The sequence below is a fragment of the Lutra lutra genome, chromosome 1 (genome assembly GCF_902655055.1).
Source record: "Lutra lutra chromosome 1, mLutLut1.2, whole genome shotgun sequence".
Lineage (NCBI taxonomy): Eukaryota > Metazoa > Chordata > Mammalia > Carnivora > Mustelidae > Lutra > Lutra lutra.
The window spans coordinates 165626247-165636667 of record NC_062278.1 but is presented as its reverse complement, the minus strand read 5'-3'; the positions used below and the strand labels follow the sequence as shown (position 1 = coordinate 165636667).

Genomic DNA, 10421 nt, shown 5'->3' with positions numbered 1-10421 from the left:
GCAACTACATGAGTGAAAAGACGTTCCCCGACAGAAGTCACTGAGGAATCACAGATTAACACAAGGCGATGCTGCTCCACACCTCGCAGAATGGCCCAGCTCAGAAAGGCAGACAGCATCAAATGCTGGTGAGGATGTGGAGCAACAGGAACTCTTGTTCTTTGCTGACAAGAATTCCACACGGGGTACGGCCACTTGGGAAGACAGTGTGGCATCTTCTTAAAAACTAAACATGCTCTCACCACATGATCCAGCAGTCATGCTCCTTGGTTTTTACGCCAAAGAAGTTGAAATGTACATTCATACAAAAGCTTGCATGTGGATGTGTAAGAGCGGCTTTATTCACAGTTGCCAAAACTTGGAAGCAGTCACAATGTCCTTCAGTGGGGGAAATGGATACAGAAACTGGGGCAGGTCCAGACAAGGGAATACTAGTCAGCACTAAAAAGAAATGAGCTAGGGGCGCCTGGGTGGCTCAGTGGGTTAAAGCCTCTGCTTTCGGCTCAAGTCATGATCCTAGGGTCCTGGGATCGGGCCCCGTGTCGGGCTCTCTGCTCAGCAGGGAGCCTGCTTCCTCCTCTCTCTCTCTCTCTGCCTGCCTCTCTGCCTGCTTGTGATCTCTGTCAAATAAATAAATAAAATATTTTAAAAAATAAAATAAAATAAAAAGAAATGAGCTATTAAGCCCCCAACAAACATGAGGGAAATGTCAAATGTGTATTACTAAGTGAAAGAAACCAGTCTGAAAAGACTATATGCTGTACGAGTCCAGCTAGATCACGTTCTGGAAAACGCAAAATTATGGAGTAAAAATATCTGAGGTTGCCAGAGGTGGGTTGGCAGGGGAGGGATGACAGGGTGGAGCACAGAGGAATCTAGGGAAGAGAAACTATTTTGTATGAGACCCCAATAGGTATATTTGTCAAAACCCATAGAACATACACCCCGACAGTGGACCTTATTGTAAACTGTGGACTTTGGAAGATGATGGTGTGTCCATGTAGGTTTATTAGTTGTCATAAATGGACCACCCAGGTTTGGGCTGGTGATAGTGGGTATATGCTTACAAGCAGGGACAGGGAATATAGGGGAACTCTACACTTTCTGCTCAATTTTGCTGTTAAAAAATTAACTCCATTGGAAAAAAAAAAAAAAGGAGAATGGGCACAAAAGGTCTCTCAGCTGTGTTTGCACTTAGCCCTGGTGTCAGGGGCCTCCTGGCCCCTCACCTTTGCTGATTTGCCTCTCAGCGCCTGTTGAAGACACTCTCACATTCTCGCCCCACAAAAACTACGGGATAATAGATAAATATGTGTTTTTGCTGCAAGCTGCCCGTTGGGTCGATGATTTGTTACAGAGCAGGAAATAAGATAGATTACCTAATTTAAAAAAAAAAAAAGGCTTTATCAGAACACAGGATAATCCGGGTGTTTGGCTCTATTAGTCATCACTGTCATCAGAGGCCTGACAATAATCACTAGCAGGTTGCAAAGAGGACAAGGGGTCCCCAGGCCCAGACCTAGCTAACCCAACATCAAAATGCACGCTGGCCCCGAGGGGCAGCAGGAGAGGGTCTGGGGGACCAGTGGGGCAGGGGAGTAGGCAACCAAAAGTCAGGAGGGTGACAGGGAGTGTAGCATGCGTCAGGCAGGCTCCAAGGCCCCAGGGCATGCTCCATGGAACAAATTCAAAGTTAAGACAATTATGAATTTCAAGGCAGCAGCCACAGAGCATTACACCCCAATCGCAGGGCCTTTCAGTGTTCAGCTACACTGGTCACTGGTTGTGTGCCCTGAAGCTGGCGCCAGGTAAGCGGAGAAGCAAGGAGTAGCAAGCCTTCTAGAAAGACTTCTTTGGGATTGTTCAAATGGTCTGCAATTCGTTAAGGTTGCTTTTCTGGGGGAAAAATGTTTTTGTAGGAATTTAACACCCTCTCTCAACCTTCTGGCAACAAAATTTTTCTGTTGACCTGAAATTGCCCCCGCTGGTCCAACTATCCTGTAATTCCATATTCTTGCCACTAGGTGGCGAGCGCACTCATTGAATAGAGGAATAAACAGGCTTCAAAATCACCCCTAGCGCCAGGTCTTGTAAGTCCGGGATTGAACTCATTTGAACACCCCTCCCTGAGATATTCGCTATATCTTTGCACCAAGTGTGCTATTGCCGCCTCGATATTTTTTTTAGACTCAGTCCACTTTTTAAATTTATGGAAATGATTTTAGGAAGGAAAGTCGACATGCTCTCATTTAATTGAGAAAGCCATGCCACCTGCCATACAGAGAAGGTAACACTGCAGTCAGTTCACAGAAAATACAATGACCTGTTGACTTCCAACCAGACGCATTTGCTGAGCCTGAAGGGACAAGCAAGGGTCAACATCTCAGTGGTCAGGGGTGCCAAACTGGACTGTTCGACCCATTCAACCGAACCCTCTGACACCACAGACAGATCCAAGGGCGTCAGGCCCACGTTTCATGCCCTGGCGGCATCCAGGCAGACCCTCGCCGACAACTAGCTGACCCAGCACAGACCGTGCCAGGCTCCAAGCAACAGGCCTCAAGGGCCTCATACTCACTTAGCCTTCATGGCTTCCCAGGGAGGCAGGTTCTTTTATGCCTCCATTTTACAGACAAGGAAACTGAGGCAGAGAGAAGGCAGAGACTATTTCCCAAGATCACGGAGTTAGTAAGCCAGTCGTGCTACTCCACAGCCTGGCCCCTAACAGCTTTCTGGACAGACATGTGTATCCACATAGAACCAGCCAGCAGAGTTTCTGGTCCAAGGGGCCCCAGCAGCTGGGGCAGGAGGGACCCACTGACCCCTGGTCGTACACAGGCTAAAAATGCTAGGTAATAGTTTCCACTTCTTACTCTCCTCTGCTTCTCATCAGAAGAAAAAAAAATGTTTCAGGGGATAATGAAGGATCCTCCCCTCACCCCACGTGAAGGTTTCTGAGCAGATTCCTTTGTAATACAATGACCAGACCAAGGCCCCCTCCTTTGGGTCATGGAATGGGAAAGGAGTGGCTCTGTCCCTCGTGTGTCTCAGTATGTATGTCCGACGCATGTGTACCACCCGAAATCCCTTAAGAGACTCAACTGACCTTCGGTCACTCCACACTCTGTGAACCTCGTGAGTTACGCCACAATGACTGGGATCCCTGAGGAGCAGCTGGACTGGTGGGCAGACAAGCAAACAGCAGGGCCACTAACTCAGCTGGGGGAGCAGGTCAGGGAGGGCTTCCGGGAAGAGGTCATGCCCTAGGTGAATCTTAAAAGAGAGAGTGACAGGCAAAACTGTGGGGGTGGGGGTGGGGGGGCGGAGGAGTGGAGGGACTCCCAAAAGAGAAAAGTACAGAGAAGGAAACCAGCATGTGGGTGGTGAGTAGCGACAAAGATGACCTACCATGAAGCTTCAGGTCAGGAAGAGTAACAGGGGAGCCTGGAGTGAATGGCCAAGAAGAACTCTGCAGAGGAATTGGATTTCATCCCAAAGACACTGAGGAGCCATGAAAAGATGTTGAGCAGGCAAGTGTCAAAGTCAAAGCTTTTATCCAGGAGATAAAAGTCCTGGAAAGATATGGTCTGGCTGGAACCAGAGGAGAGATGGTCAGCAAAACTGACAAATGTGTATTATGCCCGGACTATGTGCTAGGCATAGGTGTGGTTACGAACAGCGGTTAACGGAACATAGACACTGTCCTCTTGAAGTTCACTTTCACTGAACACAAACATTTAAGAAATGCATAGAAATTTAGGGGCACCTGGCTGGCTCAGTCAGGGGAGCGTGTGACTCTTGATCTTGGGGTATCAAGATTGTGACTTTGAGCCCCACGTTAGGTATAGAGATTACTTAAATAAAAACCTTTTAAAAATCATGTTTTAAATGCATAAAAATTTAAAAACAAGATAATCCTAGGTCATGTTAAGTGCTGGGAAGAATTAAATGGAATACTATGGTGAATAATGGAGAATTTCCTCAGCTGGGGGGGGCACTTTGAGAAGGAGGTCACTTGACCTGAGACATGAATGATGATCAGGAGGAAGCCATGGTGGAGTTTGGGGGAAGGGTGCCACGGGCAGAGGGACCAGCAAGTGCAAAGACCCTGAGGCAGGAAGATACTGGAGTGATTGAGGGACAGAAAGAAGGTCCGTGTGGCTGTAGATTAGCAAGCAAAGAGGAGAGTGCATTACAAGGTCACTTGTATGCAGTTTCTCTTGCTGCATTACAAGGTCCCTTTATGCCTTGACCCCCACCTAGTGGTGGGGGTCAAGGCATAAAGGGCCTCATGAAACATGGAGGAGGTAGAGTTCATTGTGGTTGCAATGGGAAGCCAAGGCAGCTAAGAGAAGACTAGGGCGGTGGCAGAACAGGGGGTTAGTTCTGAATATATTTGGGGGGCTGAGACAACAGGAATTGCTGATGGGTTGGGTAGCAGGTAGAGCCAAATCTTTGGAGGAGTTTTGTGGTGGAGAGAGGCAGGAAAAGTAGTGGTAACTGGAGGAAAATGCAGAACTAAGAAGGGTTTTTTTAAAAGGACAATACTATAGGCCATTTTTAACCTAATGGGAATGATCCAGTAAAGGATAAATTCCATGATGCAGGAGAGTGGGTAGCTGTGGGAGCAACGTCCTTGAGAAAGTGAAAGAGGCTAACCTTAAAAATAAAACCACCGGTTTCCTTGCCAGCAAAAAACGGGTTGATTCGGGAATAGCACAGAACTGCAAGCCACACAACCAAAGTACTACAAAACCTTAACAAGTCCATATAATAGAGGAGAGGAAGGCTCCTTTATAGAGAAAGCGGTGGGGGGCGGGGCGGGGAGCTGGGAGGGGCTGTTAGAAACAAAAAGTCCATTGGAGTAAACTGGGAGCTCAAAGTGTAGTGGCTTTTCATTGGCTGAGTTGTGATGGTCTCCCATTGGCTGGGCTATTGCAGGGTGGGAGGAGAGGCGGGGGAAGAAACCTTCCTTCCACCTGCTGGGACAGTAAAGTAGCATCCAAGTGCAAGGTCCCTCTCTTCCTATCCGGTCTACCATTGACCAGAGAGGTAGGTGACCAGAGAGGTAGGGCACGAGCACTCTCCCTGCCAGCCTCCCCACTCCGTTCTACACTAGACTTCCTTTCGTTCGTTTTCACAAAGGGGACAGAAGGCTGAGCCCCAGAGCCGTTTGTCCTTCATACTGGTTTTCTCTTGCTGCTGTAAGAAATCACCGCACACTTAGAGGCTTACAGCAACACTCATTCCTTATCTCACAGTTTTCAAGGGGCATAAGTGGGCACAAAGTGGAGGTGGGTTCTCTGCCTGAGGTCTCGCCAGGCTGAAATGATGGTGCGCCAGCCGGGCCATCCTCCTTCCCAGAGGCTCCGGAGCAGAATCCACTCGCTGGCTTATTGCAGCTGTCGGCACCATCCAGCTCCTGCTTTCTAGAAGCTTCCAAGCAGCAATCACGCATCCAGTCCTTCCTGTTGTCGAAAACCGACCTCTATGGTCGGGAGCCGAAGTAGGACACGAAGACGGAGTTTGGGAATAAAGAGGAATGATGGTTTTATTTTACTTTGCCAGGTGAAGGAGGCTTCAGCCGGCTAAAACCGCAGACCCGCTAGGGGTAAAAGGCTGAGAGGGGTTTAATCGGAAAGTCCACGATATGGGAGGTTTTGCTAGAAGTCCGGTGCGTTTGCCCGCCACGCTTGTCATGTCTCCCACGCGGTCTGACACTTGGCGCTGGCACAGGCCGCGCGAGTCTCGTTACGAAGTGGCCATACTGAACGAAAGGATCCTCCAGAAACACAAGTGAGGAGGGGGCGGGCAAGAATGCGGAAGAGAAACCCTTGTTCCGTTGAAGTCGAGTTCCCTGCAGCATTAGCGTGCCAGTCTTCATTTCCACCCGCCTTCCCGTGTGTGCGGAGGGCCCATTCTCACGGTCCAGACCTCTCCGACTTCCCTTTCTGCGGCGTCTCTCTCACTTCCTCTTCTGCCGGCGGTCGCAGAGAGTTCTCTGCACTTAAGGGCTCACACGTCTAGATCAGGTCCTGCTGGAAAACCGCCCTTTTTAAAGGTCAGCTGAGCCGCAGAACACAGCACAGCCACAGCAGGGTTGTTTCTTCGGATTCACCAGTTCTGAGGACTAGCGTGAAGGATCTTGAGGGGACATTCCTAAGGCCTGTCTCATTGCAGCGGGTCGTTTTGGTGCGGTAGCAGGCGGGAAGGCAGAATGTGTGAGGACATGCCTCCACTGCAGGCCGACTGGCAGGTTTGCCCTCAGAGGAAGATGGGGGACAGTAACAGAAACCTGAAGACAGGCTTCACCGAGATAAAATTTTCTCTCTCTCTCCCTGGAAAAGTCCCAAGTAGGCATGCGTGAGCTGGATGGCAGTTCCAGAATCATTAAGGACCCAGGCTCCTTCTATCTTTTTGCTCTGCCATCCAAAATTCAGGGCTACGCCCCAAGAACCAAGATGGCTTTACCAGCCCCCACCTCCGCCGGGGGAAGCAGAACCATCACTTCTTCCTCTTTTCCTATTGGCCCACACTTGGTCACATGACTACATCTGAAGGCAAAGGAGGCTGGGAAATGTAGTCTTTAGCTTAAAGGCCACATGTTCAGCTAAAATTCTATTTGCGTGAAAGAAGGGAAGAGTGGACACTGAAGGACAGTGGTCATCCCTGGGTCAGCTTGTGAGGCCATGCCGTTGAAAGTATAAAAGTACTGTGATAAGGCCACCAGCCGGGAGGCCTCAATGGGGCTGGAGAAGGACCAGAGTGGGTAGGCTCAAGGACTTGTGCTGGAATGGGGAGGTGTAGTCCAGAGGTGGGGCACTTGTATCAAGACTTCGAGGAGGAGCAGTTGCTGATGATGACCAGTCTGGGGTAGGACCGTGAGGGTGAGTGGCTGTGGTAGACCTGAGGACAGGAGCACAGCTCCGGGAGAGGTCAACAGACTATGAGGCCAAGGTGACTAAGAGTCATCTGCATGAATGCTGGAATTACAGAGAGGGAGACAATGTTCATGGTGGACAGAAAGCCCTGTGCCCAAAGTGAGGGTCACCTAGAAGAGGAGTAACCAGGATGGGGAGCAGCAGGCAGGAGCAGGTGGCCAAGCAGACAACATGCATATCAAAAGAGCTGGGGTTTGAGTGAGGAAGAGAAATCCCAGGAAACAGCAAGAAGAGGCAAGAGGACAGGGTCCTGGGGGAGAGCTGGGTTCCCATTCTAGAAATGGAGGAAGATGTCAGAGGAGGAGTGAGGGGGTGAGGGTTACTTGAGAGAAGTGGAAGACAGGCCAGAGAAGGGGACATGGAGTGAGTAGAGAACCACCCCGAAGGGGACAAAGTCCACAGATATGCAGAAGACAGTTGGCCAACTTGGCGGTTCATGGGATTTGGCAGTGGGGGGAGGGAGGACATCCCTAATGGTGCCCCAGGTTTCCGGCTGGGTGACTGGGTGGTTGCAGGTGGCCCTCTCTAAGGTGGAAAACACTGAGGGGGGCTGGCTTTTGGGGGAAAGACACCCAGGTTTAGGCCATGGTGGGTATGAGCCTCCTGTAGAACACTCAGAGGGGATGTCCAGGTAGGACAGGATGTGCACGTCTGGGCTGGCATTGGAGATAGTTGGGCAAGCAGGGGCAGCTGTACTGGAAGCCAAGAGAGAATGTGCATGACTGAGATAGGACTTGGTGCCCTCGGGAAGTAGCAACTGTATCTGGGTTCGTTGTCAACCCAAGGGGCTGAGGGAAGAGAACAGGGAGCGTGCTGGGGTGTTCAAAACATGCACACACACATACACATGTGCACACACACACCAGATTTTTCCAGAATAAAGGAGGTCATAAGCATGTTTACAGACTGAGAGGATGGAGGGGGCAGGCAGAGTGGGCTTCCATAAATAGGGATTGGGGAGGTGACCTAGTAAGGAGCCTGAAGGGGCAGGAGTGGAGAATGCCTCAGTTTCTCCACAGGAAAAATGGCATAGGATACTGGGTCAGCTGACTTGGGCAGCCCTGGAAGAAGGAGCATCCCCACCTCAGGAAGCCCGAAGAGCTGCCCTTCTCCCACCCTCAGCCCCCACAAAGTCCTGTCTGACCGAGATAAGGAGAGCAAGGCACACTCTTCATGCCCAGAAATTCTTAAATAAAAGTTGCCATGTCCATACAATGGAACTATGGCAAACACTGGTGACATATGTGGGTGTATTCGCAGGTGGAAAAAGGAGGTTCCAGGAGAGCGTGGGTCCCAAGTGACCCAATTCAGGGTAAGAAAAGAAATACGCACTGGAAAAAATAAATAAATAAATAAAAGGCAGTCTTGCTTGATATTGGAATTGAGGGACATTTTACTGTTTTCTTCTTGCTCATCTGAACATTCAATTTTTCCACCACAAAAATGAGTTTTCATGTATGCTGCTTTTTGTTTGGCCTTTTTTTTTTAAGTTGTATATGCTAAAAAATAAGAGGGAAGTCTCAGAGGTCCAAGAGGAAGAGCGTGTGCCCAACTAGGTCAGGAAACACAACCTGGGGGCTGGGGGGCACCCACTCACCGGGACTCCTTCCCCACATGCTGTAAAGGCATGCAGGAAGATGAAGATGGGACAAGCCCAGGCGTCCACAAGTGGGAGAAGGGAAGGTCCGTGGAGGCTGAGGTTCCTGGTCTGGGGTCCAGGTTCTGATGAGAGTGGTCACCAAGTACCTGCCAGGTGACCCCAGTGACAGCGGTCATAACTCCAGGGGACCGAATGACACCTTCCCTCCCCGCCCTGATCTGGGCCAGGGATCAGAAGGTTGGGGAGGCTGGCCCTTTGGGCATCACAGGAAGGTCAATGCCCAGCGCCTTCTCTGGAGGGCAGAGCTGGGCCGAGTGGAGGGCGAGAATCCAAGCATCCTCCGGGGCCAGCAGGAGAGACCCCAGCCTTCTGGCCATGGGGGAGGACAGAGGCTAGCCTGAGAAGGGCACACAGTAAGAAATAAGGAGGCCCAAGTCATCCTGAGCAAGGACAGTTTATCACAGTTTGTTCTACCAGAACGGGGTATTACTTCATACTCTTGTGCATTTCACTCTTGCTGCTCAGCAACACAATGGAAATTCCTCCAACAACATGATTCATGTGGTTTTATTTCATTTAGTGTGATGTCTGTCTAATATCCCGTGGTGTGCATGACCGGTAACTGTTCCTTTCGTTTCCAGCTTTTTGCTGCCATTAACAATGCTGCAATGCACAGCCTTGGGTACTTAAAACCAAGCCCAGCCAATCCCAGGTGTCCTAGAAGCAGCAGGCCATGCATGGGGCCACGGGACCATGGGGGCAAAGGAGTCTCTCAGGGAGTCAGGCTTCCCCTCTGAGTGGTCTGCCGGCATCTGCACAACGAGGGGTCGGGTTAGAAGATTGGGGTCCTCCTGCTGATGGAATCTTTCAGAGTCAAATTGCTGGCTCACCCCGGCAATCAGCCGGCGCAGACTAAGGAAGGACCTGTGAGGTGCAGGCGCTGACCTCGGTGCATGGCTTGACCACGGACACAGCCCTCAGGGAGCTGCTGTGCTGTCGGGGAGAAGCAGATGACGGATACACTGATGAACGGGAGCATGCCTTGAAGCGAGCTCCAAGTTGCGAGATGCTAAAAAAAATAAAACACCCACACTCTGTGAACATAAGGCACGCTCGTGTGGGTCTAGAGTAGTGTGCAAACGGGGTGTTGAAAGCGCCCCTGAGGGGCGCCTGGCTGGCTCAGTCTGTTCAGCGTCTGCCCTCAGCTCAGGTCATGATCTCAGGGTCCTGGGATCGAGCCCCACGCCGGGCTCCCTGCTCAGTGGAGAGTCTGCTTCTCCCTCAGCCCTTCCTTGTGCTCCCTCTCTCTCTCTCTCTCTCTCTGTCTCAATTAAATAAACAAAATCTTTAAAAATAGATAAATAAACTGAAAATCCACTTATCTTTTAAAGAGAACTCTGTATCATTAACGAAAATGGAAAACTGATGTCACTACCCCGTAGTGACAGAAATAAATAAAATGCAGATTAAAAAACAATCTTAAAGTCTAGCTAGAGACCAATGACTGATGGAGACGAGCCATGGGCCTGCAGCATCCCATGAAAGAGAAAGATCAGGAGGTTATTAGAAAGTGCTGAAGATGCAGTGACACCAAAAAGTGACTTTCTCCTTGACCTATTCCGAAGAACCAAAGAAAATCCAAAATGACATTGTTCTCCCGCCATAGGATTCTCTGCCCACGGGAGCTGCCCCAGCCACATCCTGCATATGCAAGCAGGACAGGGATGATTGCTCCCATTTTACAGATAAGGAACTAGGAGATTTGGAGGCCTCCAAGGCCTCATCTTCCTGGAAGCCTTCCCCACCTCCTGAGACCTGATGAGGGGCCTCCTTGGTTCTCCCCCAGGCCCAGCGAGGCACTGGTAGTCCACGGTGATGAC

General features: G+C 50.3%; 1 long non-coding RNA gene across 1 annotated transcript; it reads right to left on the bottom strand.

The window, feature by feature from the left end:
- Positions 1–3537: 3537 nt before the first annotated feature.
- On the bottom strand, positions 3538–4995 carry LOC125107949 (uncharacterized). Its single transcript, XR_007129711.1, has 2 exons — positions 4260–4995; positions 3538–4203 (listed from the first exon to the last, which is right to left on the bottom strand). It is a non-coding gene; the product is annotated as an uncharacterized LOC125107949 (long non-coding RNA).
- Between the last annotated feature and the right edge of the window lie 5426 nt (positions 4996–10421).